The sequence below is a fragment of the Chamaea fasciata genome, unplaced genomic scaffold, assembly GCF_029207755.1.
Source record: "Chamaea fasciata isolate MVZ Bird 193981 ecotype frontalis unplaced genomic scaffold, bChaFas1.0.hap1 SCAF_3, whole genome shotgun sequence".
NCBI classification, from domain to species: Eukaryota; Metazoa; Chordata; class Aves; order Passeriformes; family Sylviidae; genus Chamaea; species Chamaea fasciata.
In genome coordinates this window covers 47,710,047-47,732,742 of record NW_027094088.1, presented here as the reverse complement: position 1 = coordinate 47,732,742, position 22,696 = coordinate 47,710,047, and the positions used below count along the sequence as shown (strand labels likewise).

Below are 22,696 nucleotides of genomic sequence, written 5' to 3'. Positions count from 1 at the left end.
ATTAGGACAAATAAAAGCATTTTGTGGATGCATTTCTGACAAATTAGCTCAGACTGCAAATAGAGATTGATTTGTTTGGGTGAAATGAATTACTTTTCAGGAATGTAAGGATCAGACTCTTCAAGTTTAAGGTGAAGGAAGGTATATTTAGAACCAATGATAGCTTTTCTTCTGGCATTAACCCTAAACTGAAAATTCTGTCTGAGGTTAGCACTGTAGAAACTTCTTGCATAAAAAGTCTTCTCAGTTAAGAAGCAGCTGTTCTCACACATAAGTTGGATACAAATTCTGAAAGTGAGAAACAAAGTCACACCCTATAGAATTAATACCTTAAATGCCTGCCACCTTTAACATTCTGCCATGACAGAGGAGGGTGCCAGCAACCATCTTGCTCACTTGCCCAGAAGACTACAGAGTCTTATTCCTCCTGGTGCATTTGGATTTACATCCACTGCAGATGAGTTGGCTCAAACTAAATATGCTGAGCTGTTTGCCATTGTATGATTAATGCTAATTTTTATCTTTGTCTTGTAGAAGCAAAAAGAGGGGAAAGGAAATTATTTCCATCCAACTGGTTGGCATTTGGAGTATTTAATTCAGACAGCATTACTTTATTCTGCTTTGTAACATAACAGGCATCACACAATTAAAAATCTTAGATGTTAAAAATTCATGCACACATGACTTTATCAGGCATTAAATCTTCTACTTGGAATAATTAACAATTCAATAAAATAGGAAGCCATATTTTCAGTAGGGACTCAAAGAGTCTTTTAAAATTATTCAGATACTTCTTAACATGCATTCACTGCCACACACAGGTTAGGTGACTGTGCACAATTTGATTGGTATTTACCATTTGGTGCTCAGTTTCAGACTGACTCCAAATTGGAACGTTTGTTTACTTAGCTGGGTTTCTTAGAAATGTGTTTTGCCAAGAGTTTAAGCAAGTCAAATGTTTACAGCTGCTATTTGCTCAAGATTCTTCCTAGGGGAAGATCTGCAAGAACCCAAAAGTTAAAGCATTAAGCCAGTTTATAGGAGAGGGGATGAGAAATGCTCTCTGATGCTACCTGTCCCTCTCCTCTTTGGTTAATTTCCATCCATGTATCTTTACTTCTCTGAAATAAATAATTTCTGTCTTCAAAATTATCAGTTGATCTCTTTTGTAATTGGATTGTGCCAAGCCAAACGAAGTCACTTAATTCTAGTATCTTGGCCAAATCAAATTAATTAATGCTGGCCTACACCCCTTCCTCAGGTCTTCTCTACTGTTACACAAAACTGCACCCTGGATGCATAGCAGGCCTTCAGGGCACCATTTATTTCTCTTTACTTTAGCCTGCTGCCCCCTCTTTTCAGCAGTTCAGAAACTATTCAATACTGCATTTTTGTGCTCAGGAAGAAGGATGAGGCACAAAGGTTAGTATAAACCTTGTTCTCATCTTGTAGACTGTGAGAATATAGCTGCTACCTCATTTCTTTCTTCTCTTCCTTTAATTTCTATCTCTAGCAGCGTCTGTATTGCTGGTTTGAGGGGGGTTTTTGTTTGGTATTTCTTCTTCTTTTTTATTGATTCTGTCCTCCTACCCACATTGTTGCTCTTGGAGTGCAGCCCACTGATGGAAGACAGATCATGTGAAAGGGTAGCAAGACTTTTTTTTCTTTTTTTCATGACTTTCAGGAAAAAGATCTTTTGATGTTTTGTTTAGTGGTTCTTTTTGTGGTGTTAGAAGTCAATGATAAAGTTAAATAAGGAAGTGAAACAAAATCTGCAATTTGGCGTGCAGGGAATTCTCCCCTGAGTTTTAATAGCTCCATCTGTGCCCTATGAGCTGAGAAGTTTTACAGAAATGGAGGGAGAGAGACCTGATGATAAGCCAAATTCCTGTCCTTTTTTTCCCTTGGCCAGCACAGGTTTCCTTATCCCTTGAAGTACCAGATGAGAGCTGTCATTTTTGTCCTGTCATAGGTGGGCAACTGGCACAGGCAGGCAATCCTGTACCCAAGGAAAAGGGAGGATGTAGAGAGGGTACCACAAGTGCTCTGGCCTGCAACCTCCACTAGGGATGTTTACCTTTCCTGCAGAATCTAATTTGGAGTAAGGCTCCGATTTAAAGCAGAAAATTAGTTTCCTGTCTTTGCTTATTGTCTTCTCGAATTTCCTTGAAAATTTTTGTAATATTTTCATTTAATCCACGTGGAGTTTTGGTGAGAAAGTTCAAACGTTATCGCCTTGGATATCACTGAGAGCCATGGTAACCTAAGTAACATTCCAATAATGAACCTTCTCTTGTGGTATCAATATTTGCTCTGTAATTAAAGTAGAAGTTTCCATTATAAGTTTGATTTTGTATCCTTCAGTGAAATCTAACAATTCCCATCGGTTTCAAAATGGCTTAGATTTCCTACAGGACTGAGAATTTGTCTCTTCATTTCTTCCTCCCAAAACAGGACAGGAATGATCTAATATTGACCTGAAGCTGATATTCATTAAAAAGAGGAAGATGTGTATTCTTTTGTATCTAAAAAAAAAAAAAAAAAAAAAAAAAAAAAAAAAAAAAAAAAAAAGAAAAAAAAAAAGTGGGATTTCAGATAGCATGATATGGGAGAATAAGGGTTTTTCTTGAATACTTGTTAAGTATTTCAGTTTCATAATATAAATTTGTAAAAACATGTTGTAATAAAGATTTTAATGCAGTAATTCATTAGAGTTATACTACAATTTGATGGAAGATTTTTCCATCAATGAGCTTTTATGGTGACTATCCTGCTTTTTGTTTCTAGTTCTCATTTATGTAAAATAAGGGAGTGATGACGTGTGTGTGTGTTTTCAACAATTAATTGCTAGTTGGGATGAATAAGGATATACTTATATATACACCTAGTAGCTTGGCAAACCTAATCATAAGCCTTTCAGTACTCTCGCGGTAGCATTCCTTTGACAATTTAGGTAGAAAGAAGCCCCTAAACCTGCTGTTAATGCAATTACCTTGAAATCACTCTAGATGGAGAGAGAATTAAATCCAGGACTCTTAACTTCTTGGGCAAATTATCTAGCCACTAGGCTGAGACTTCATTCCTTCCTACTCCTTCCAGGACCTTAAACCAGATAATTAAACGCTGCTCAAAATTTGGAGCTTTCCATATTTCTTGTACTGATATCTGAGACAGGGTTTGGCTAGGGGGTGTCAGGCACCACTCCTGGCCAACAATTACAGTGTCTCTTGCAATAACATGTGTAGACTCCAGTAATACAGCACTCAATTATGGTGTGGGTGTCATGTGCAGCTCTGTGACATGAAGCTCTAGCAGTATATCCTGTGAACTCAGTTATGACTGACACAAGATTTTGAAAGAATTGTTGTGACTGTTTTTGCAATCTCTTAACTAGAAGCCAAGGTAGGAAATACCGTTTTTTGCTCCATAGGAGCAGAATCATTTAAAAACATATGAATGAACAGAATTTATTATTCTTCATTGTACCAGATTCTTCTCTAATGAATTTTGGCAGTAGGCTCTAATTAAAGTAAATAGTAGTAAAATATGACAGTAATATATGGAAGCATGTCAAGTAAATAGGTATCTTGAGAGACTTTATTGTTTATGGATGTGTTTCATAGCCTGTTCAAGCTGAAGTATTGTGTAGTGCTGTATTTTGTATGTTGTGTAGTGACTTGTTATTTTAAGAGGTTTTTTGGGTTTGGGATTTTTTTGTTTTTTTTGGTGAAGGTTAGCTATTTTTTATAGTCACATTAAGTCTAAACCAAAGCTCTACTTGTCATGTATTTTGTTTCCCAGTAAAACAACAATATGGCCTGCCTATTATTGAAATATAGCTGGCTAGGGTATCTTAGCTGTCATTTTCTTTTAGAAAATATAGATTTCATGTTCTAATCCTTGATGCCATGATACTGATCTCTTTACATAGAGACATATGGTGTGGGTGCACTGTAGTCTACTAAAATAGAAGGAATTCTTTTAGAATTGCAGTGCTTGGAAACATTTTCTTGGTTTTCTAAGTTTATCTGAAGTGCAGACTGACTACATTATAAGGAATCATATTGCTAAACTTAAGATCTTCGACTTGCAGTTCAGTGTCTTCTGTCTGTATGTGTTGGGGTTACTTCAGATTAGCACACATGTAGGCAGATGTCTTGTGAAACCATGGTTATTCAAAGGAGGATTGAAGACTTCAGTCTGGTTCTTTTAGGAGGAGCTGTCATGTCATCCAATGCTCCAGTACAATCCAGCCCTTATTAAAGGCTAGTAAGCACAGAAAGGCAATTACCCTTTTATCTGGATATTTAAAATCAACAAATTTCAATAATGTAAAAAAAAAAAGTAAAAGTTTGTTGTCTTTTAGTCTTTTACAAGGTGATTTTAACAAAATCCCATCATAGTTTCTTTCCATGATTTTGGCTTTCAGTTGTATAATACTATGCTTCCACCAAAAAAAGTTCAGGAGATTAGGATGGGAAAGGACTGTTAGGGTTGTGTTTGTTACCGCAAACACAGTGAGTACACTGCGTAGGAGGCAACATCAAGTAGCAAGGATTCAGGGTTTTGTCTTTTGTTTTCAACACTATTAACTTTGATTCTGCATAAATTCCTTGTGCCTCAGGGGCCTGCTATCTTGGACAGAGGTTAGCCATTAACTGCTAACCTTGTCTGCATTACTATTGATTCTGCACTGTTAAAAAGACAACTTTCTAAATAAAAATTGTGTCACAGTCCATTGCAAAGTGTTTACCAAAGCAAGAGTAAAAAATTCCTAAAATGTTCCCTGGTGTCTCCTCCTTAAACAGTGGGATTTATTTTAAGTAAATGCAGATGTTTTCCTTGTGCCTTATGATAAATACTGTTATTGGATATGGTGTTCTTTGATGAGTAGAAAGGGGTTTTGGTTGTCTCTTCCTACTTGATATTGGTTAAATAGCAAATCTTAAATCATTAAGGAAAGATGGGAGAGAAGAATGATGGATGTCCTTTAGACCTGGTCACCATTCCTTTAGCTTAGCCTTCTGGAGAAGATGCAGGAGAAGGTTTCACTTTTCCAAGGACAACCAAGCTTTCACTTCTGTCACTCATTGAAGAGCAAAGCTGGTCAGCCAGTAAGAACGTTCAGCTGTGTCTCAGCCAGGGTGACCTGGATAAAGGTGGAAGCTGATGGGCATTTGGAAGCCCAGACCCAGAGCTAATGAAGAGAGGCTTTCCCTCTTACATGATGGCAAGGACTTTAATCCATTATACCAAGACTTACTGAAGGCAAGGCAATAGTTTGTCTTCCGGCCATTTTGTTTCATTTTTGTCATTCTGCAGTTTTGAATTTCTTTAGTTGCAGTCTTCTTTTCCTAATAATTCCTCTGATTAAAAAGAAAAAAAAAATCAAAACCATCAAATCTTCAGTTACAGACTGCAAACACTTGGTGTCTTTATAGATGCTGGAAAAAAAGAGAGACATTTTTATCCTAGGGCTCCAGCTGACTTGAAATTGTGTCAGGCTTTCTTCAGGCACTCTCTGTTTTACACAATTAACTTGAAATTCCAACCTTCCTGACTGAAAAGGATAGCAAGGGCAGGCAGGGAGATAGTAATCTGTTGTGTCCCTATTCCAGCCACTTTAAAGTTGCTCTTTACATCACATGTGCTGTACTATGTTGTGTCATTTTGTCCTGTCTACTTCTGGGAATCCCAAATGAAAATTTCCTTTCTGTGATCTTCTTAATTTCATCATACTTTCATTTTTGTCTCTTCTTTACAAGTACCTTTTGTATACTCTTGATATACTCTTCAAGTATACTTGAAGGAGAAGGGAATACAGGTGACCTTGCCCCGATAGGCAACAGCTGTGTTAATTACAATACAGCCTCGGCCCTGATGAGTCACAGCTCTGTATCCAATAAAGATTAGTGTGATAAAAGGGAGTGGGTTAGCTGGTGAAGAGGAACCTTGAGGAAGAGGGAACTAGAGGATCATGAAGAAGCAGGATCCTGGGGAGAGAGAATCACTGCTATGAGGTCAGTCTGGGTCTGCAGTCAGAACCTGTTGTTGGAACCTGTAGTTGCAGTCTAGCTAGGTAAAAGCCTGCATTCAGAGTCTGCAAAGCAATACCTGCAGTCATAGTTCAGCAGGAAATAACCAGCAGTCAGAGGCTGCAAGGGAAACCTGCAGGAGGAGCTTGCTGCAGCCAGAGTCAGTGAATAGTTGGAGTCAGGGTGGCTGAGTTGTAAAGAGGAATAAACCAGGACCCTTTTCCTGGTGTGATAAACCAGAAGTCTGTGTCTCGGCTCATTTCTATCCTCTGACAAGAGGGTTGCTGCAACATACTCTGGCCAGTCTACAGGTTGCTTTCAAAATAATTTTAAAATATTGTTTTGCTGAAAGACCCAGGTGTGCTTGTTTACATTTAAATAGTTAAAGTTTTATCCTGATCTGCAGATGTTTATTGGTGATACTGAAAGTGCATAGAACCACTGAAACAATTTAGCAAGGTAGAATTTGGATAGCTGTAACCATTTTTTCCTGTGGCGTTCCCTACGAGTCAAAGACTGGTGAATGAAATCCTCTGGTCCAATGTCTATCAGCACATAATCACCTGTCCTGCTTTTCATTTACGTGGATGAGTCTACTGTGACAAGTCTTTTTCACCCATTACTGGATAGAGGAGCATGAGGAATGAGGTTTTTATCTGAGTGAGTCCCAAGATCACTGACAGCAAACTTTGCCTCATGAACAAACTAGTTCCAACACTTAAAATAAATATCATGAATGCTTACGTATTTTCTGTAATGGAAAATGGTAAAGTTAAGAGTCTTTTCATAAGTTGCTTCGTAGTAATTTATTTGCACATCACAGTTCCTGCTATGTATTTTTCTCAGTTGTGTAGTAAGAGCAATGTATACGGAGCGGCTTTGGGCAACAACGTTAGGGGAGAAATGGGATGGAGAAAGCTCAAGGGAATCAGTATATCATCCTTCTACAGGAAAATGATGTTGTAGTTGTAGTGATATTGTTTTTACTGAAAGCTATTCTAAATAAATGGAATATTGCACTAGAGGAAATGGAAAGCAGATTTGTTTTGGCTTTACTGCATATTAATAAATATTGCATTTTCAGTGGTGTGAAAGGAAACCTTTGCTATAGCCAAAGGAGCAATATATTTCTATTGTAAGAAATAGCCTTAAAATCAGAAATAAACCCCATGCAATACCTTTCTTTTCCTTTAAACAAACAAAATTTCTTTAATGAGGAAATAGAGGGAAAAAAGTCATTATTTTCACTCGACAACTAATCATTATGCCCTTGCCTTGGTAAACATATATTTTTCTCAGTTTAGCTATGTTACATAGTAAAACATTCTGGTTTCAGAAAATGTGTTTTCTGCTGAGTGCAGTGAAATGTAATAGAGAAGTAATGTCTTATTGATGCTTAGTTTTTGTGACCTTTTCCGTCTTGTATTAGTGACTTATTGGTCCTCTGTCTCCAGCACTATGGGATTCTAATGGATAGTATAGAACAGGTCAGATAATGAAAGTCCCTGGTACATTAACTTTCAATTTCATGAATGTCTGAATACTGCCTGCAAGATGAATAACAGGCATTTCTTTCCTTTTGCATTTTAGCATTTATGACCTGGTTATGATTTTTTTTTTTTTTTTACTGTGTTACCTCACAACAGGTCCCATATTATCACATTAAACTGTGTACTTCTGCTTTTTGGCAAAGATCAAATGTAATTTGCAGAGAGCGCAGATAATGTCCAAATTCTGCTAAATGAGACAGTCTAATGCCCATGTTTTCATTAGCGAAGACAATTTTTTCCCCAAAAAATTTCTGTTCCTTGTATAATAAGGTCTCAGATGGTTTAAAAAAGCAGTTAGACTTTGATAGTGGTTGGTCCATTCCTGAAAAAAAAAAAAAACTAAAACAATTACTGTTGCAAGCAGCATTTGAGCCTTGTAAGGCTGTAATAGTAGGCATGATATATAGAAGAGGACCAAGGATAGGGATTGACCAGAATTTGTAGGGTATATGCATGTTTACATAGGATACAATTTTACACATAATTTACATATTACATTGTATATATGATAGAGTGGGAAGCTGAAAGTAGGTTCATATTGCCAGTGTTTAAATAAATGAGCAAACAAATAACTTTTAGTGGTAGCCCTGAGGGTACAGCAGGTGGAAACTCAGTCTTCCACCTCTTCACACTTTATTAATACAGCAGTTTGCCTTTATGCAAGGTGTTTAAGAACTGACCTGAATCTTTCTAGGTTGGATTTTTAGATAATCTTTTAGAAGGTAATCCCTGTACGTCAGAGCAGCATCTTTGCTGCTCTCAAGAAGCCTCTGCAATGTCAAGTTCTGTAGAAATGAACACCGGATGTTAAACAACATCAGCATAGAGTACTCAGAATCTTTCTATCAGAAGCACTGTACAGTACTTTCGGGGATGAAAGCAAGATAAAGCTCACAGTTCATAGGAGAGTTTGGCTGCATTTACTCTACTTCTGTTCAGCCACATTTGGAAACTGGAAGCAAAGTTAGTGTCAGTACTTGTTTCATCTGTTGAGATTGATGCAAATAGATGAATAGGCTGTTTAACAAGGTCAGTGTATAGTCCATGAATTATGCCTAAGCAGGAATTGGGCTAGATTTCCTCATTAAGGCAAAGTCTCTGGGTTCTGTTCCAGACAAAATGAAATGAGATGGGGACTGGTGAGAAAAAGATGTTTCTCCCATGTCAAGAAGGAAGAAAATCCACAAATGTCTTAGATTTAGGTGAGATTTTGTAGAGGGAGGTAATGAAATGTGATTCTGTAAGTGGGGTAGGTTACATCAGAGTGCTTTATTGTTTTGTGTCTGCAACAACCGAGTCAGTTCACAGCACATCTAGGAGACAAATAGTATGTCAACAATTTCGCAGTTCCCAACATCAACTATATTTATGATTGCAAGAATTCAAAACATTCTGGAGCCTGATTGAATCTGCTGCCTAGGAACCCACTCTTTCTCTGAAATCGTTTTATGTTGGAGTAATTCAGAAGTGAGAAGCTGTGTGAATGTAGGAAAGATTCTGTGGAACCAATCATAACACTCCTGTAGTTGTGTAGGTGCTTTATAACTATCTAACAGTTTGATAGATATTCTTGTTTTACACCTAAAATTGTAAGGAAAAAGAAAAAACAATATTCACCTTTTTTTTTTTTTTTAAACAACCCATATTGATATTTTTACTTTTTCCAAAGACATAATTTAAAGGCCAACTAGAATTTTAAAATGCAGTATAAATACCAAACAATTTACATCTTTAGCAGAAAAAGGAAAAAGAAAATTCTGTTTGGCAGGCTGTATGTGGGAATACCAAATTTTATCTGCAAAATAACTTCTGTGCTGTGCCTTTTCATTTGAGATGTTTCAAAGGTGCCTGTTTAAAATAAGTATTTTGGGAGGAGGGATTCCTCAGTAGGGTTCTGGCTCCCTGTCATTAGCAGTCCCATCTGCTGCAAGAGCAAAAACTTGGGACTTTGGGAACACCTGCTGATTATGCAGATGCTGCCTGTTTTTCAGGGTTTCTGTCATGAAGCAAAACATGAGTGTGTGTGATGGGGCATCTTTTAACTTGGTTTGGAGGATTGCTGCAGCTTTGGTAAAAAAACAAACAAACAAAAAAGTTGCAAAGACTGTGTCCAGAGCACTGTGTAAGTTTTTGTGGAGAGATACTACCTGACAGGTCATAAATCCTGTTCACATATCTGGCACATGTAACAGACTGCCTCACAGAGTAACCTGTTATAAATAGCTGCCTATCTGCTTTTCTGGTTAATTCTGCTCAGCAACCACCAGGAAAGATGGTGTTTGGAGGGTCAGTGCATGTGTACAAAACAATTCATGTCTCAAGTTGTCCTCATTCCATCCAGGTCTAGTTGGCTTGGAAGGACCACAGCTGGGCTTGTGAGGTTCCTGCCATCCCTATCAGGACAAACCTGACTGTCACTGCAGTTGATGGCATTGCCTAAAGCAGGTGTAAGGATGTTTGGCCCGAGGTAAATTCTACACAGTACAGATGCCATCTGTTTAAATCATCTAGTTAAAAAGGATGACCCACCATGTTCAGTGTGAAGTAGAGGAAATCTGTGATACGAGGGAGAGACAGGCTACCAGCTCAAATGAACTTGATTAACATGCATTTTAGAATTAACTGGGTTGTATCAGTTGGTCTTGGTCTATTCTTAAACTGTAATTTATTTCAATGCACAAACAAAAAGGTATTTAAAGTCATTGTTTAAAACTGCAGGCATAAAACATCATGCAGCATGTTTTTCCCAGAAATAAGAAAGAATCGATAGACTCAAAAAAAGAGATAATCTGCAGTTTTGCTTTGTTACTTCTAATGCGGATATAATAGAGCCAAAGAAGAGATACATTTTGGGGCAGAGATGAATATCCAGATCTTTAAAATGAACAAAATAAATCTAAAATAAATCTAATCGGCAGCCTGAAAATTTGTTTTCAACTAAGGCATGCCACCACTCTGTATGCATTCCATGACATTCATGATATCAATTCAGACAAATATTATAAGGTCCCATTTTCAGTTTAAATTGGCAGTTTAATTTTTGTTGTGCCACAAACAGATCTCAGTGACTTTTTATGGCTGGGAAGTGACTTTTACTGTTCATCATCTTACCATGGCTGTGATCATCATAGATTTTTTTGAAGGTTAAAGAGAGTGACTTCTCTCTTTTTGGGGTCAACACTGTTTAATAGCCTTGTAAAAATCAGGGACGAAGCACACTGGGGTATTTCTGCCCCAGCACATTTACACAGATCCTAAACAGAAGACCTCTCTATTTGAGGAGAAGGGAGTATGTAAACTTTTTGTAAATAAATATGTTCTACTGAGAATGTTGATGTAAAGTCCCAGGGCAGGGCTTCATTAGGGTCTCTTCATGTGAGAAGTGGCTCTGGAAAGCCCCTGACTCTGGGCCTATGAAGCAAAGCATCTACCAAAAAAAAAAAAAAAAAAAAATATATATATATATAAGCTATCAGCAATTCAACTTTTTATTCGATCTTAGTGAAAAGTACATCTTGGTAATGTGGTCCTGCTGCAACCTTGCTAAGAAATGCTTCTCTGAGAAGGTATGAGAGCTGTTCTGCAAAAATATGTGTGCCTGACCTAGGGCAGGGGCTGGAACAGTGGCAGTGCAAACAGTGCAGCTGGTGTCTCTTAGAAGGATTAGGAAATTCATTAAAACAGTAGATTCATATTAGAAAAAGAGGCTTCTAGAGCAAAATTTTACTATTTTCATGGTGGAGCTCCCGGAGACCAATGTGCTTGGGGAGAGCAAGCTCAGGGGATGTGCTTTAGCAGGGAAGAACTGATTTCAGTTTCCAGTGATTACAGCTACAGCCTGATGGGTTATTGGTAATAAATTCATCAAGTTCCATTTGAAAACTATTTAGAATGGTTGCCTCCCTTGCTTATGCAGACTAGTAATTTCATTTTAATTCTTAAATTTATTTATATACTAAGTTTTTTTCATGCCAACATGACCAGTTAGCTTTGATGTCTTTTGCTCTTCTCTAGTGTCTGTGTATCTCTCTGGTTCCTTATATTATTGTCTTTCTAGCTTAGTTTCTATCTTTTTCATCTGGGAAAATTTTCCTTTACATAAACATATGTGCACATACCCTCATTCACCAAAAAAAAAAAAAACCAAAAAAAAAAAAAAAAAAAACCAAACAAAAAAACAACAACAACAACAAAAAAAAAAAAAAAAAAAAAAAAAAAAAAACAAAACAAAAAAAAAACCAAAATGTTACATTAACTACTGTATTGCTATCCCTTAAAATTAAATCTTTTCTCCCATTTAACCCCACTTAACCTTTCTGCAAATATACTGCCCACTGCTAGGAACTGAGACTGAAAACCTCTCCTCTCATAAAGCAATATAAAATGCTAATCTTTGATCATATTCCTCCTGTCTAGTTCAATCAAAGCCAAACACATTAAATGTGGAGATGACATTTAACTTTCATTCACCAGAACAGGGAAAAACACAAGTAGGAAACCCTATGACAGATATCATATTTCTCTCATTTTCTTGGAAAGTTCCCTTTAACACATATTAACATCTTACACTAATTGAGAAGGAGGTAAAAAATTACTCCATGGAACATTCAAAGTCTGATGATGCAGTGGCATAAAAAGATTTTCTCTTATGAGTCATTAACTGATTATTTAATCTTTGCCAGAGCCTGAAATTCTGTATTTATTTCTAGGCTGTTTTAAAAGACTTAAATGAAAGATGTAATGGTCATATCCTGGAGATATGGTGGCAGAGAATTAATGGTGAATGTGTAATCAATATTTCCAACGTCTATTGATTTATGTCAGTAATTACTTCTGAACCTGTAATGCTGACTGTTGCCAAAATACCCTTCTCTCTATGGTGTAAAACGCTATTCGTGCCAAGGGATTCCTTATTTATCTCAATAAATTAAGTATAATAGTGATAACTCTAAACAAGTGTTTATATTATATGGCACCTTTGACACTGACCGGAGAGTAATTCATTCAGAAGATTTCTTGGCATGAATTAGTAAAGAAAGTAGTAATTCCAGTCAGAGTCAGACAGCAAAACCCATGGGCTGAGTCAGCCTGGGCAATGCTGATGTAGAATATATAGTTAAATGATAACAAGTCAGCTCTTCTGAAAATTTGCACAGATAAGCGAAGAAGCAACAGTCTAAGCTGTATTGCTGGGTAACTTGTTTTGCAATAACTTACAGCTTATGGAAATTTAAGTGCAGTTCTGAGTTTCTCCAGGTTAGTAGTTCAGGACTGAAAAAAAAAAAAAAAGGCCTGTAAATTTACTAGTTTATTGTGACTCTCCCTCTGTAAAGAGCACTTCTAAAAACTGGAGGGTTTACTTGCCCACTACACTATGCTTTTCCAAGGCGCAAGGTGTTCCAAATTTTGTCAAAATTCATAGGACCGGAGTCATGGATTTTTAGTAGCTTCTATGTATACTCAGCTCCTTTCGAAAACAAACCCACAGAAACCATGGCTGTGTTTTCTGTAATTGAGGAGCAGTATTGAAGAACAGTAGTTGGCACAATTACTATTCAGTTTGGTCCATGTTATAATATTTACAGAGTGGCCACAGCTTTCTTCCTCGCTTGGCTGTAATCATGTTAATTATCACAGCGGTAATTCATGTCTTGAACCACTTGATTATTTGAGCATTCACCTGTTGCTTAAATATGTTCTTTTGTTTGTGATAGACACCCTCCTTTCCTGGCTCTTTATTTTTTCCGATAAAATCACCAAGATTTTAAAGGAACAAGAATCATAAAACTTCATATTTTTTTAACTGAAAAGAACACAAAGAACACAGCCTCTGATTAGACATGGTGGCAAAGGCTGTGTGTTGGTGCTCTCAGTGCTAAAAACCACTAGAGCTTAAAATGCTAAATAAAGTTGTTAAACTTTATTTTTCTATCAGTATTTAATATTGGCAGAACATTTTGATGTTTTAAGATTTATTGTTAAAATTAGCAGTGTAGTTTGCACATTTAAAAGTGAGCATAAAGTGTAAGCAATGTCCTTTGTTGCAGAAGTTACCAAAGGTGTAGAAAAGATTTTGACAGCAGAAATCCTCCGTTTAGAAATGCTTGTCCCTTATGTGTTTCCCCCATATTTCTGAGTTAATGAAATACGAAGCAATATCCTTTGATAAGTCATGTCTACTGAAATTAACAAGAGTAAATGCATATGGATGTAGTGAGCTGTCACTCAGCATTTATTTCTGATTGGTAATGCCATAGTCAGCCCTTCTGCAGTAGAGAACTGAATTAAAAACCTTCATATTAATTTACATTATTAATACCGCCAAAAGTTAACTGGGAACAAAATGCTGACAAAAGGTGGGTTTTTTTTGAGTTGCCTTATAAAAGCACTGAATCTTTCCTTTTTGTCAGAAAATGGAAGTCAGTATTTTAATTACCACAAACTGGCTTTACCTGAGAGAAGCAGAGCCACGGCTCTATGGTGCTAGCAAATATGTAGGAGAGATAACACTGCAGCCTAATTTTAAGATTCTTTTCAATTCTACTTTTTTACTGATATAACTTATTCATTACAGGACAAAAACCCAACAAAACTACCAAAAAAAAAAAAAAAAAAAAAAAAAAACCAGCACAACAAGAACCTCTCAAACCAAAACACCTTTAATAGCTCCAGAAGGGTTTGAGTTGTAGAAAAACACCCCACTTTCTATGATGCTTCCCTTTGTGACAGCCACAGCTTTTAACAACCTTTCCCTCACTGTCAGAGGCATTTCTGTGAAGGCTGCAGGTAGATGAGTATTGCAGCTACAGCTGAGATCAGCAGGTTCTCCTGCCATGGCTGTTATGTAAGACTTTTCCTCAAAGAGGAAAGTATCTTTTTTGATTAAGAACCTAATACCCTCAGCTCTCAGCATGACACATAAAGTCCCAGCAACCTAATGGAAAGATTGAGACAGTAGCTCTCAAGAAGGATTTGAATTTGCATCTGGTCCAGAAAAAGAAGTAGTCAAGAAATTTCATACTCACCTGTCTGCCTGTACACCAAGGTTTCCACTCAGGCTGGAGACAAGGGGTTGCTATAAGGATATGTTTATATTTTGACAGGGTGTGGCATCCTTTACAGGCAGATCCTTCCCTGCCTGGTGACCATCTAATATATCTGTGTGCTTCTGAAGACAATGGGCTACACAACAGTAATGTTTTTCTTGACTTGGAGAAAAAGCCCCAGTGACAGCTGTTTGTATGTTTTTCTGTCATAATTTCCAAAGTCAACATTAGCAACTACCTTTAAGTGTTCCTTCCAGTGTAATTAATTTCTGAGAATTTAATATATCTGAAATACAGCTCTACCTTCAAGGTTTGACACATTTGTTTTATCACCATGCAGATGGCAAGCCCAGGGACAATCTCTTTAATAAGTATAGAAGAGTTTTTTGTGCTTGTGAGATCTGGGGGAAGAGAACCAAAGCCAGAAAATACAAAATAGGAGGGCTTTGTTGATAGGTCATTCTGGGCTAAGGAATGGTTAAAAAGTTGATATGAAGACAAAGTGCTAACAGGTATAATTGTTTGATGAGTGCAGAGTGCTAGCAGAACACTCATAAAAATAAGTTGTTCCTGAGAGTGAAGAATGGGCCAAATCTTACCTTTGCCAGTGGCATAAAGATGTCTAGCTACTGCCTTATACTCCATCAGGGGAATCCCAGTGAATGAGTGCAATGCAGCATGCACATACAATTTTTCTGAAGTGAAACTGCAAAGCTGTAACTAGCATTGCTGTTGAATTCATCAAAGGTGTTAGCTAACTTGGCAGTCTGACCTGTTGAGAAACACTTGGAATATGCCTAAGTTAGCTTGACTTGACTTCTTGTGCTCTGTTTGGTGCTATTGCTGCTGCCTTTTGACTTTTGTGAGGGAAATTGCCCTTTTCTTGTGTTCTCAGGTCTAGTTGTAAAGCAGACTGCCATGAACAAACTTCTGCCTTGGAAACCAAATACATAAGATTTGCTTGACAGCAGTTTGCTAGCTGCTATTCAGCACAAAAAATGGTGTCTTAAGGTGTGATCAAGTTTTTACCTTAGCTTTATAAATATTCATTATCTTACATTTTCGCTAATTGCTCTAGAGCAAGAGAAAATGTTAATTTTTAATCAATAATACAGCATCCTTGAGAACATTTTACAAATTAGGACTTCATTACAGTCCCAGCATATGTTGTTAATGTTGGTTGTTACATGCTAATTAGTTGGGATTTTTTAAAATCAGGAGTAACACTGGAAGTACAAACTGTGAAACTGTCATTTTGCAGAAATTCTCCAGGCAAAGGTCATGTAAGAGTTCAAGTAATATAGAAGAAATGGGATGTAGTTACTTGCTGTCTGAATTTACTCTGTGAAATTAGTTGGTAAGGAAATTAACTCATTTTACTAATATAGGTTAACCAGCTGTATGTGCAATGCACAGGAATTTCTTCTGATTTCACCATTTTAAGGCACCATGATTATAAATTGATGGGTTTTTTGAAGGCTAAGCATTTTAAAGCACATAGATTTATTCATGCAGACTATCAATTACTTTGATATCCTTTGAATTAGCATTCAAGTTGAGGGTCTTTGAACTGAAAGGATTTCATTAATTGAAGGCAAAAGATAGGGAGTCCATAATTCCTTTGGATGTAACTGCCATGAATCTTGAAACGTGGCAGGAAGAGTCATTAGCAGAGTGCCATTCACACTGGCTCATCAGAAAGGGAGTTTGATGTGATTGCCTCAAGCAGAGTACAGAAGGTCAGCACGGGCCAATACCCTCAGCTAACAGAAATGTAGGAAGTTCACAGAGCTGCATGACAGTTAGCTCCAGTAATCCTGACTCCTCTGTCTACATGAGTTGTTTCTCCGGGAGAAACCTATCGTCAACTGCTCAGGGCTCTTGCCATTTAAATTCTTAAAGGGATTTTATTTTTTATTAGCTGACATTTCTATAATATTCTACATGACTTAACATTATTTTTAGGGGTGGTCATAGTAAGGTTCAGTTAGAGATTACAGATCAAGACAATGACCTGCTCCCTTTATTCTGCATGTTTCACTTCCAGTTTTTCTCAGTGTTTAATGTATTCCAACTATAGCTCTTCTGTAATTTCACATACTATTAAATGCAAACAGAAAATCTTGAATCTTTGCACACTGAGAAGATATGTGACCTGTCAGGAGAGGCCATTTCTCCACTTCATTTAGCAGAGAGAACTTAGGCACAAAAAGGATGGATGTTGAGAGAAGACAGCACCAATCACCAGTTCTCAATTCTTCTGTGCTTCAGTGTTTATTCTGCTGGTACAGGACTGAGCAGGAAGGCACACTTGAATGACTGTAGGAATTTACCTTTCTTCCCCTGCACCACCGACTTAGATGAGCACAATTCTGAGAGCAAATGAGGAATTATGGGCTGGCAGAGCTACCCAAGGCAATGAAACATGAGGGGAGCACCAAGGGTCTTTGTCCAATATAAGAAATTTGAAATAATGCTACTGGGAAGGAGAATATTCCTCTAAACTTTTGCTTTTTGTCTTATCCAGCATCAAAAATATGAGATCTGGAGCTGTTTCAGCTCCTTTACTAGATTTCAGTTACAAAAGTTTAAATCTTAACCAGTTCTGTAGTGGACAGGAAACACTTTACTCTTTATATGGCAATTGAAATTATATATACAATTTCATGCCTGCTGGTTGACATCTTGAGGACTGTCTGCCTCACTATTCCCTGCTTATTAATCCTCCACTATCCCATTTTGCCACATTAATGTTAAAGTGAATATTCCCCAAAATGAGAATTTGAGACACCAAATTGATCCGAGTGGTCTGGTTTTCTGTCTGAGAAATTGCATGTTATTTCGTGCCTCCAGGGAAGTAAAGGGAAGAGATTAGGTTTTCTAAACATCAGTTATTTCTGTTACTTCTGTAGGACACCTCCCGTTTCTTCAAATGACAGTTCCTGATCTCAGACTCAATAAGAAGGTTATTTGAGACTAGAATTAATTGAACACATTGACTTGATTCATGAACCTTTCAAATTACTAAACTCATAAATCTAGAAGAAAGCATGGAAAAGGCTGGAGCTGACTGGTAGCAAAACCTGCTCTCATGTAAAGACTACAGTGCAGGCAAGGCTGTTTGGTTTTGTTCGGAGGGCTGGGTTTCTTTGGTTTTTGTGGGGCTTTTTTTGTTTGGTTGGTTGTTATTTTTTTTTCTTATGGAGGATGTGATTTTCTGTGGTGGTTTTAACTATGGTTATTACTTTCATAAATGCTGCCTTTTAAGAACCGCGTGAGATGCGCTCGGTTGTGGTCACGTGAAAGTTCACACTTAGCCTCTGGGGCTGTGAAAAGGTCTGGTTGATAGTTAAAATAAAAGGTAGACCATTCACTGCTAGTCATATCTTAAATCTGGTGATGCTTTTGGGGAACTACTTTCCATGCCATTACAAGCCAAGGGTCTTTTTCCCCTTTTAATTGGCATTTCAGGCTGTAGCTAAATTTTCTCTCAAGTCAAATCTTGAGTTTTTATGTCTCCTGTCACAGTTAAAAAATGTTAATGATTTCATTCAAGCAATCAGACAAATTAAAATCTCACACCATTTATATTATTTATCCATCTTGTCCTACTATCTCTCAATAGTACTTTTGCTCACTAATGCCCAGTGACTCTTAGACCTTGACCAAATTTTATGTCCCTGGGTTATTTGGGTGTTTTCTTCTTTATTATTTAATTAAGTGTACTAGGTCTGTGGCCTATCAGAGTACCTGCTTTTTTCATTCAGTTTTGGAAGTTTTGATGCTGTGACCCTCAGATTCAAGCCTCCCATGCAAGTTTCAGACCTAGAAGTCACCTCTGAATCAACAGGAATCAGAAATGTTAGGGACTGGAAAAATAAGGAAGTCACAAATATTTCATTTGTAAAGTAATATTTCACAGCTCTTCTGTGTGTCTCCTGTTTTATTCTCGCCTGGTATTATTTTGAGTCAGCTATGGGTGTATGCAGCTTTCCAGGTAGTAAATGCTGTGGTTTAAAAAAGTGGAAATTGATGACACTACTGCCAAAGAGTGGAGCTCCGGTATTTCTCAGTCGTTTGAATCCAAACTCAAAGCACGTGCAGTGTTTGGAAATACTGCTATGTACGACTTATTTGCCTCTTATGAGATGGTTTTTCAGGCAAGATGTATTCCTCAAAAAAACCAAAAAAAACTTCGGAAATGGTGACCTGGCAAATGGTGACCTAGCTTTTTCATATTTTTTTACTGCTGTCCAGTAGGGAAGATTCAATAAGTTCATTCTGTGGGACCCAGAGATGTCAGTATCATCATTAGAGAAGAGAGCAGAGTGAATGAGGACTTGGAGTGTGTCTGCATGTGTATATATAATGTGTAACAGTAGATCTGATAAGAACGAGTGATTTAATTTGATCTGATTTTCTAGTTATCCCAGCAATCCATTGAATGACCTTTTTTTCAGATGTAAATTAAATCTAATTACAAAGCCAAAACAAATTGCATACCTATTTATTCCACACAAGGGAAGATAATTCCATAAATAAACTTAGAATCATAATAGATTTTTTTTAATGTTCATTTTATTGCACATCCCCCTTGACAGTTATTTAATTTTAAATGTTTTGGGGTTTGAGTCATAGATTTTGAGCACACATCTCTTTGAAGAGATTATCAGTGCTGCTGCATTCTAAAATTAACTGTGGTATAAGTAAAGCAAAATAAAAATCCTTCAGTAATAAAATTTAAATGTACTTTATGTTGTAGTTCAAAAATCCCAGATAATTTAAAACACCATTCCTTTATTTTCTAGCTGTTTTCTTCATTTTTCATATAAAAATGTAATAAAGTAGACTTTAAATTATAAATGTAAATATATATACAGTGTATTTAATAAAAATACATTAAAATATTGCATACATTCTACAAATTTTCATGTTCTGTTAGATGATTCAAAAAAACTGCAAGTCAAATTTAAATATTCCAGCATTGAGACCAGTTCACTTACCAACATGAGACTTGTTTTGATCCATATCTGTATAACTTGATCTGAAATAGGGATAAGTGGAAACAGATACGGTGGTAGTTTAAGTTCATTTGAACAGACATCCAACTGAGATGATGCTATACATGGAAATATTTCAATTCAGCAACTATAATAGGATACCTAAGTAATGTTTTCTCATTGTTTTTTTGTGTGTGTTTTCTTTGTTTTCTGGGATTTTTTTCATTTATTCATTTGCAGAACAAAAATCAGGACTTCAAAATACTGCAGCACAAAAAAAATGGAGAGATGCACAGACACAGAGTAACATACTGCGAGGTTATAAACAGTTTCCTAGGACAAACTCCTCATCGTGGTAATATGTTAATTTGTCCTAGATTGCCCTCCACCTTTGCCTTGTACTTCCTCAGGTACCTCTCATCAGGATTTAGAGAATTCTTAGCATTCCCAGGATGAGCTTTACTGATAAAGAAAAAATTAGCATGGAAGCACTCAAAACAGTAAGAAATGTCACTGCCTGGCATTAATTTTAAAGTGAAGATCCCAGCAATATTGATTATTTTCAGCTATTTCAATATTTTCAAAGCCACAAAATGATCTCTCTCAGGCTATCAAAGGCTATTTTAAGATTACTAGAACCCTTTGTAAGAAAAGTCCTTGAGGATTCACTGCCATTTTTGATCCAAATGTGTAGCTTTCATATTGATTGAATTGAAATTTTCATGAGAAGAAATCTTGTAGCATCTTTCTCTTTTCTACCTCTGGGTAAAACTCTGCTCCCCACATCTCCATTAAATCAGCATTGACCTTGCAGCTCCCGGTGGAGCTCACATTTTTTCCCTGCTGTTTTCAAGAAGTTGTTGTGCTCTCCAGAACTGTAGGATCAAACCCCCCAAAAATATATCCAAAGCACACCAGGGACATATTACAAATACAATCTCTATATTAAAAGTAACCCAGTTGCGAAGCTCAACACTCTTCTTCTGGAAACAGTTAAAAACAGAAGTTCATCAAAATGAATTTTGCAGTCACCATTTGCACTACTGGCTAACCTCAAGCCTCCCTAAATTGCTGTTGAGGAAGGTGGTGTGTCAAGTGCAAGGCTGGACTTGGTAGTGGGGATTACTGGGATAGAGCAGAAGCATCATAGATAGAGCGGGTGTTACCATGACTGGGTGTCACTGCCAGTCAGTAATTGGGTCTTGTAACAACAACTTGTGGCATAGAGGACAAACTGCACAGGAGATATGTGAAGACTTGGACTGAGAAAAATAGATCCTGTAAAATTGTTTGGGTTTGTTGGTTTTTTTTCCCTTCCTTTCTGCAGAGGGCCTTGTGCACATATGTATTTCATACAAAACATGGAGACCTACAGTGAAGGTGATGCTTCCTGAATCCTGGTGATGGAGGGATATTTTTATAGAACATTCCTGAGTAGGGAATGAATAAATCAAAGACAGGTATAATTGATTTGAAGGCACTAAGTTTTCTGTGTTATTCTCTACATTTTAGAGGGCATTTATTGGGTCCATTTATTTATTGGGCATTTCAAAAAGAAATTGCAGCATATTTTGCATTTTGATTATTCTGACTTTTAAAAATAGACTTCTCAAGTAGTTTCAAGAGTCCTTTATGTTTTGTCGTATATCTAAGATATGGTACAGGTGTTTTATTTTTCACCTCTTCCATTTTTTTTGTACTGTAATTTTAAAAAATCCTTCAGTAGGTACTGGAACTTACACCATACTATATTCTTAGAGTACAATGGACCAAAACCCTCAAGCTCATTCAGTTGGGTTTGCTAACGTTTATGCTTTTAACTATTGAATGATTTTCAGAGGCTTCTGTTGTATTACCTTGAAGGGCTTTTTTCTTCCTAAGAAGCGGTTTTGTAAGGTTGGATATTTTAGATGCTTATTAAAGCCCTGGTCAGGGAGGATTGTTTGTTGGGTTTGAATCTTTTTTTCTATTTTCCTGTTGTGTTTGGATGAGTATTAAAATCATGTATGTTGCAGATTGGATTCTTCACTAAAACTTGTTTCTTCAGGCATTCTCCCCTAGACTACAGAAGTCATATCCGAATTCATTAGTCTCTTTCTATTTGCAAGCCAAGTAAGATGCTCTGACTGGCTATTTTTCATCTTTCTTGGGGGCATTTGGTGTATATGAGTGCAGATGTTTTTGCTCAGCTTTGTCTTTGATTATATGTGCATTACAGTAGAGTTAACAGGATCAAAGCCAGAAAGACTTAATAAATTCTTTGTCTAAGCAGTTTTTTGTCTCAAATCAGACTGGAATATGTATGTTGATTGTAATTTCTTCTGCAGATAGTAAAGGGGGATAAGAAGAGTTGATATTTGGTTTTCATTTTACTAAAACTGTGGCCTGGTAAAACCAGGACATAAAGAAAGCAGAAATAAGGTCTGAAAATCTGGGACTCAGAAGTTGTCCAGTCACAGCCTGATCTGCCGTGCTTAACAGAAATAGGTCATGTATTCAGCAGAAGAGATATTAAAGCAGCAGGCATATTTGCCAGTTTGGATGGCTTTGTTCACTTGTCATTAGCTGCTACAAAAATATGTCGTACACAAGATGTGTGTATACATTGAAAGAGTAGAAAGTGATGATTGCCTAGGTAGCCCCAGAAGACAGGTAGGATTTAATGAGCTCTCAGGCTAAGCCGCGGTCCGTAAGCATCAGCATTAGCTTTGGCTCTTAGGCCGAGCACGCAGGGCCAGCCCGGGCCCGGCGGGAAGGGTCAGCCCTGCCGAGCTGCCGTCTGCCACCAGCTCTGCTGTCACTGCTGTCACTGCCAGCTCAGGGCTGGGACCTGATCATTCCCAGCTCCCTTGACTGGCATCCATGGCTTTTCCCTTCAGGATTTCAGACCTCGCTGTGTTGGTGCAACTTTCCCTCTTGAAAGTTAGCTTACTTTTCTTTCCCTCTCGAATTCTTGCACTGGTAACAAGCCACAGTTCAGCAACTGTCTCCATTTGTAATTTTTATTTTCTCATCTTTCTGTTCTTTCAGACAGCTCTTTCTCCTAATTTAGTCATTTTCTGGAA

At 37.2% G+C, this 22,696-nt stretch overlaps 1 protein-coding gene and 1 long non-coding RNA gene across 3 annotated transcripts in view; both read left to right on the top strand.

Moving 5' to 3' along the window:
* The window catches only part of LOC136286846 (SAM and SH3 domain-containing protein 1-like), a 532,287-nt gene that overhangs the window by 184,965 nt on the left and 324,626 nt on the right, over positions 1-22,696 (top strand). The gene's annotated exons all lie outside the window — the stretch shown is intronic.
* LOC136286847 (uncharacterized) overlaps positions 5,880-22,696 on the top strand; it is a 72,178-nt gene continuing 55,361 nt past the window's right edge. Inside the window, exon 1 of the long non-coding RNA XR_010720007.1 lies at positions 5,880-6,020. This is a non-coding gene — a long non-coding RNA (uncharacterized lncRNA). The remainder of the gene's footprint in view (positions 6,021-22,696) is intronic.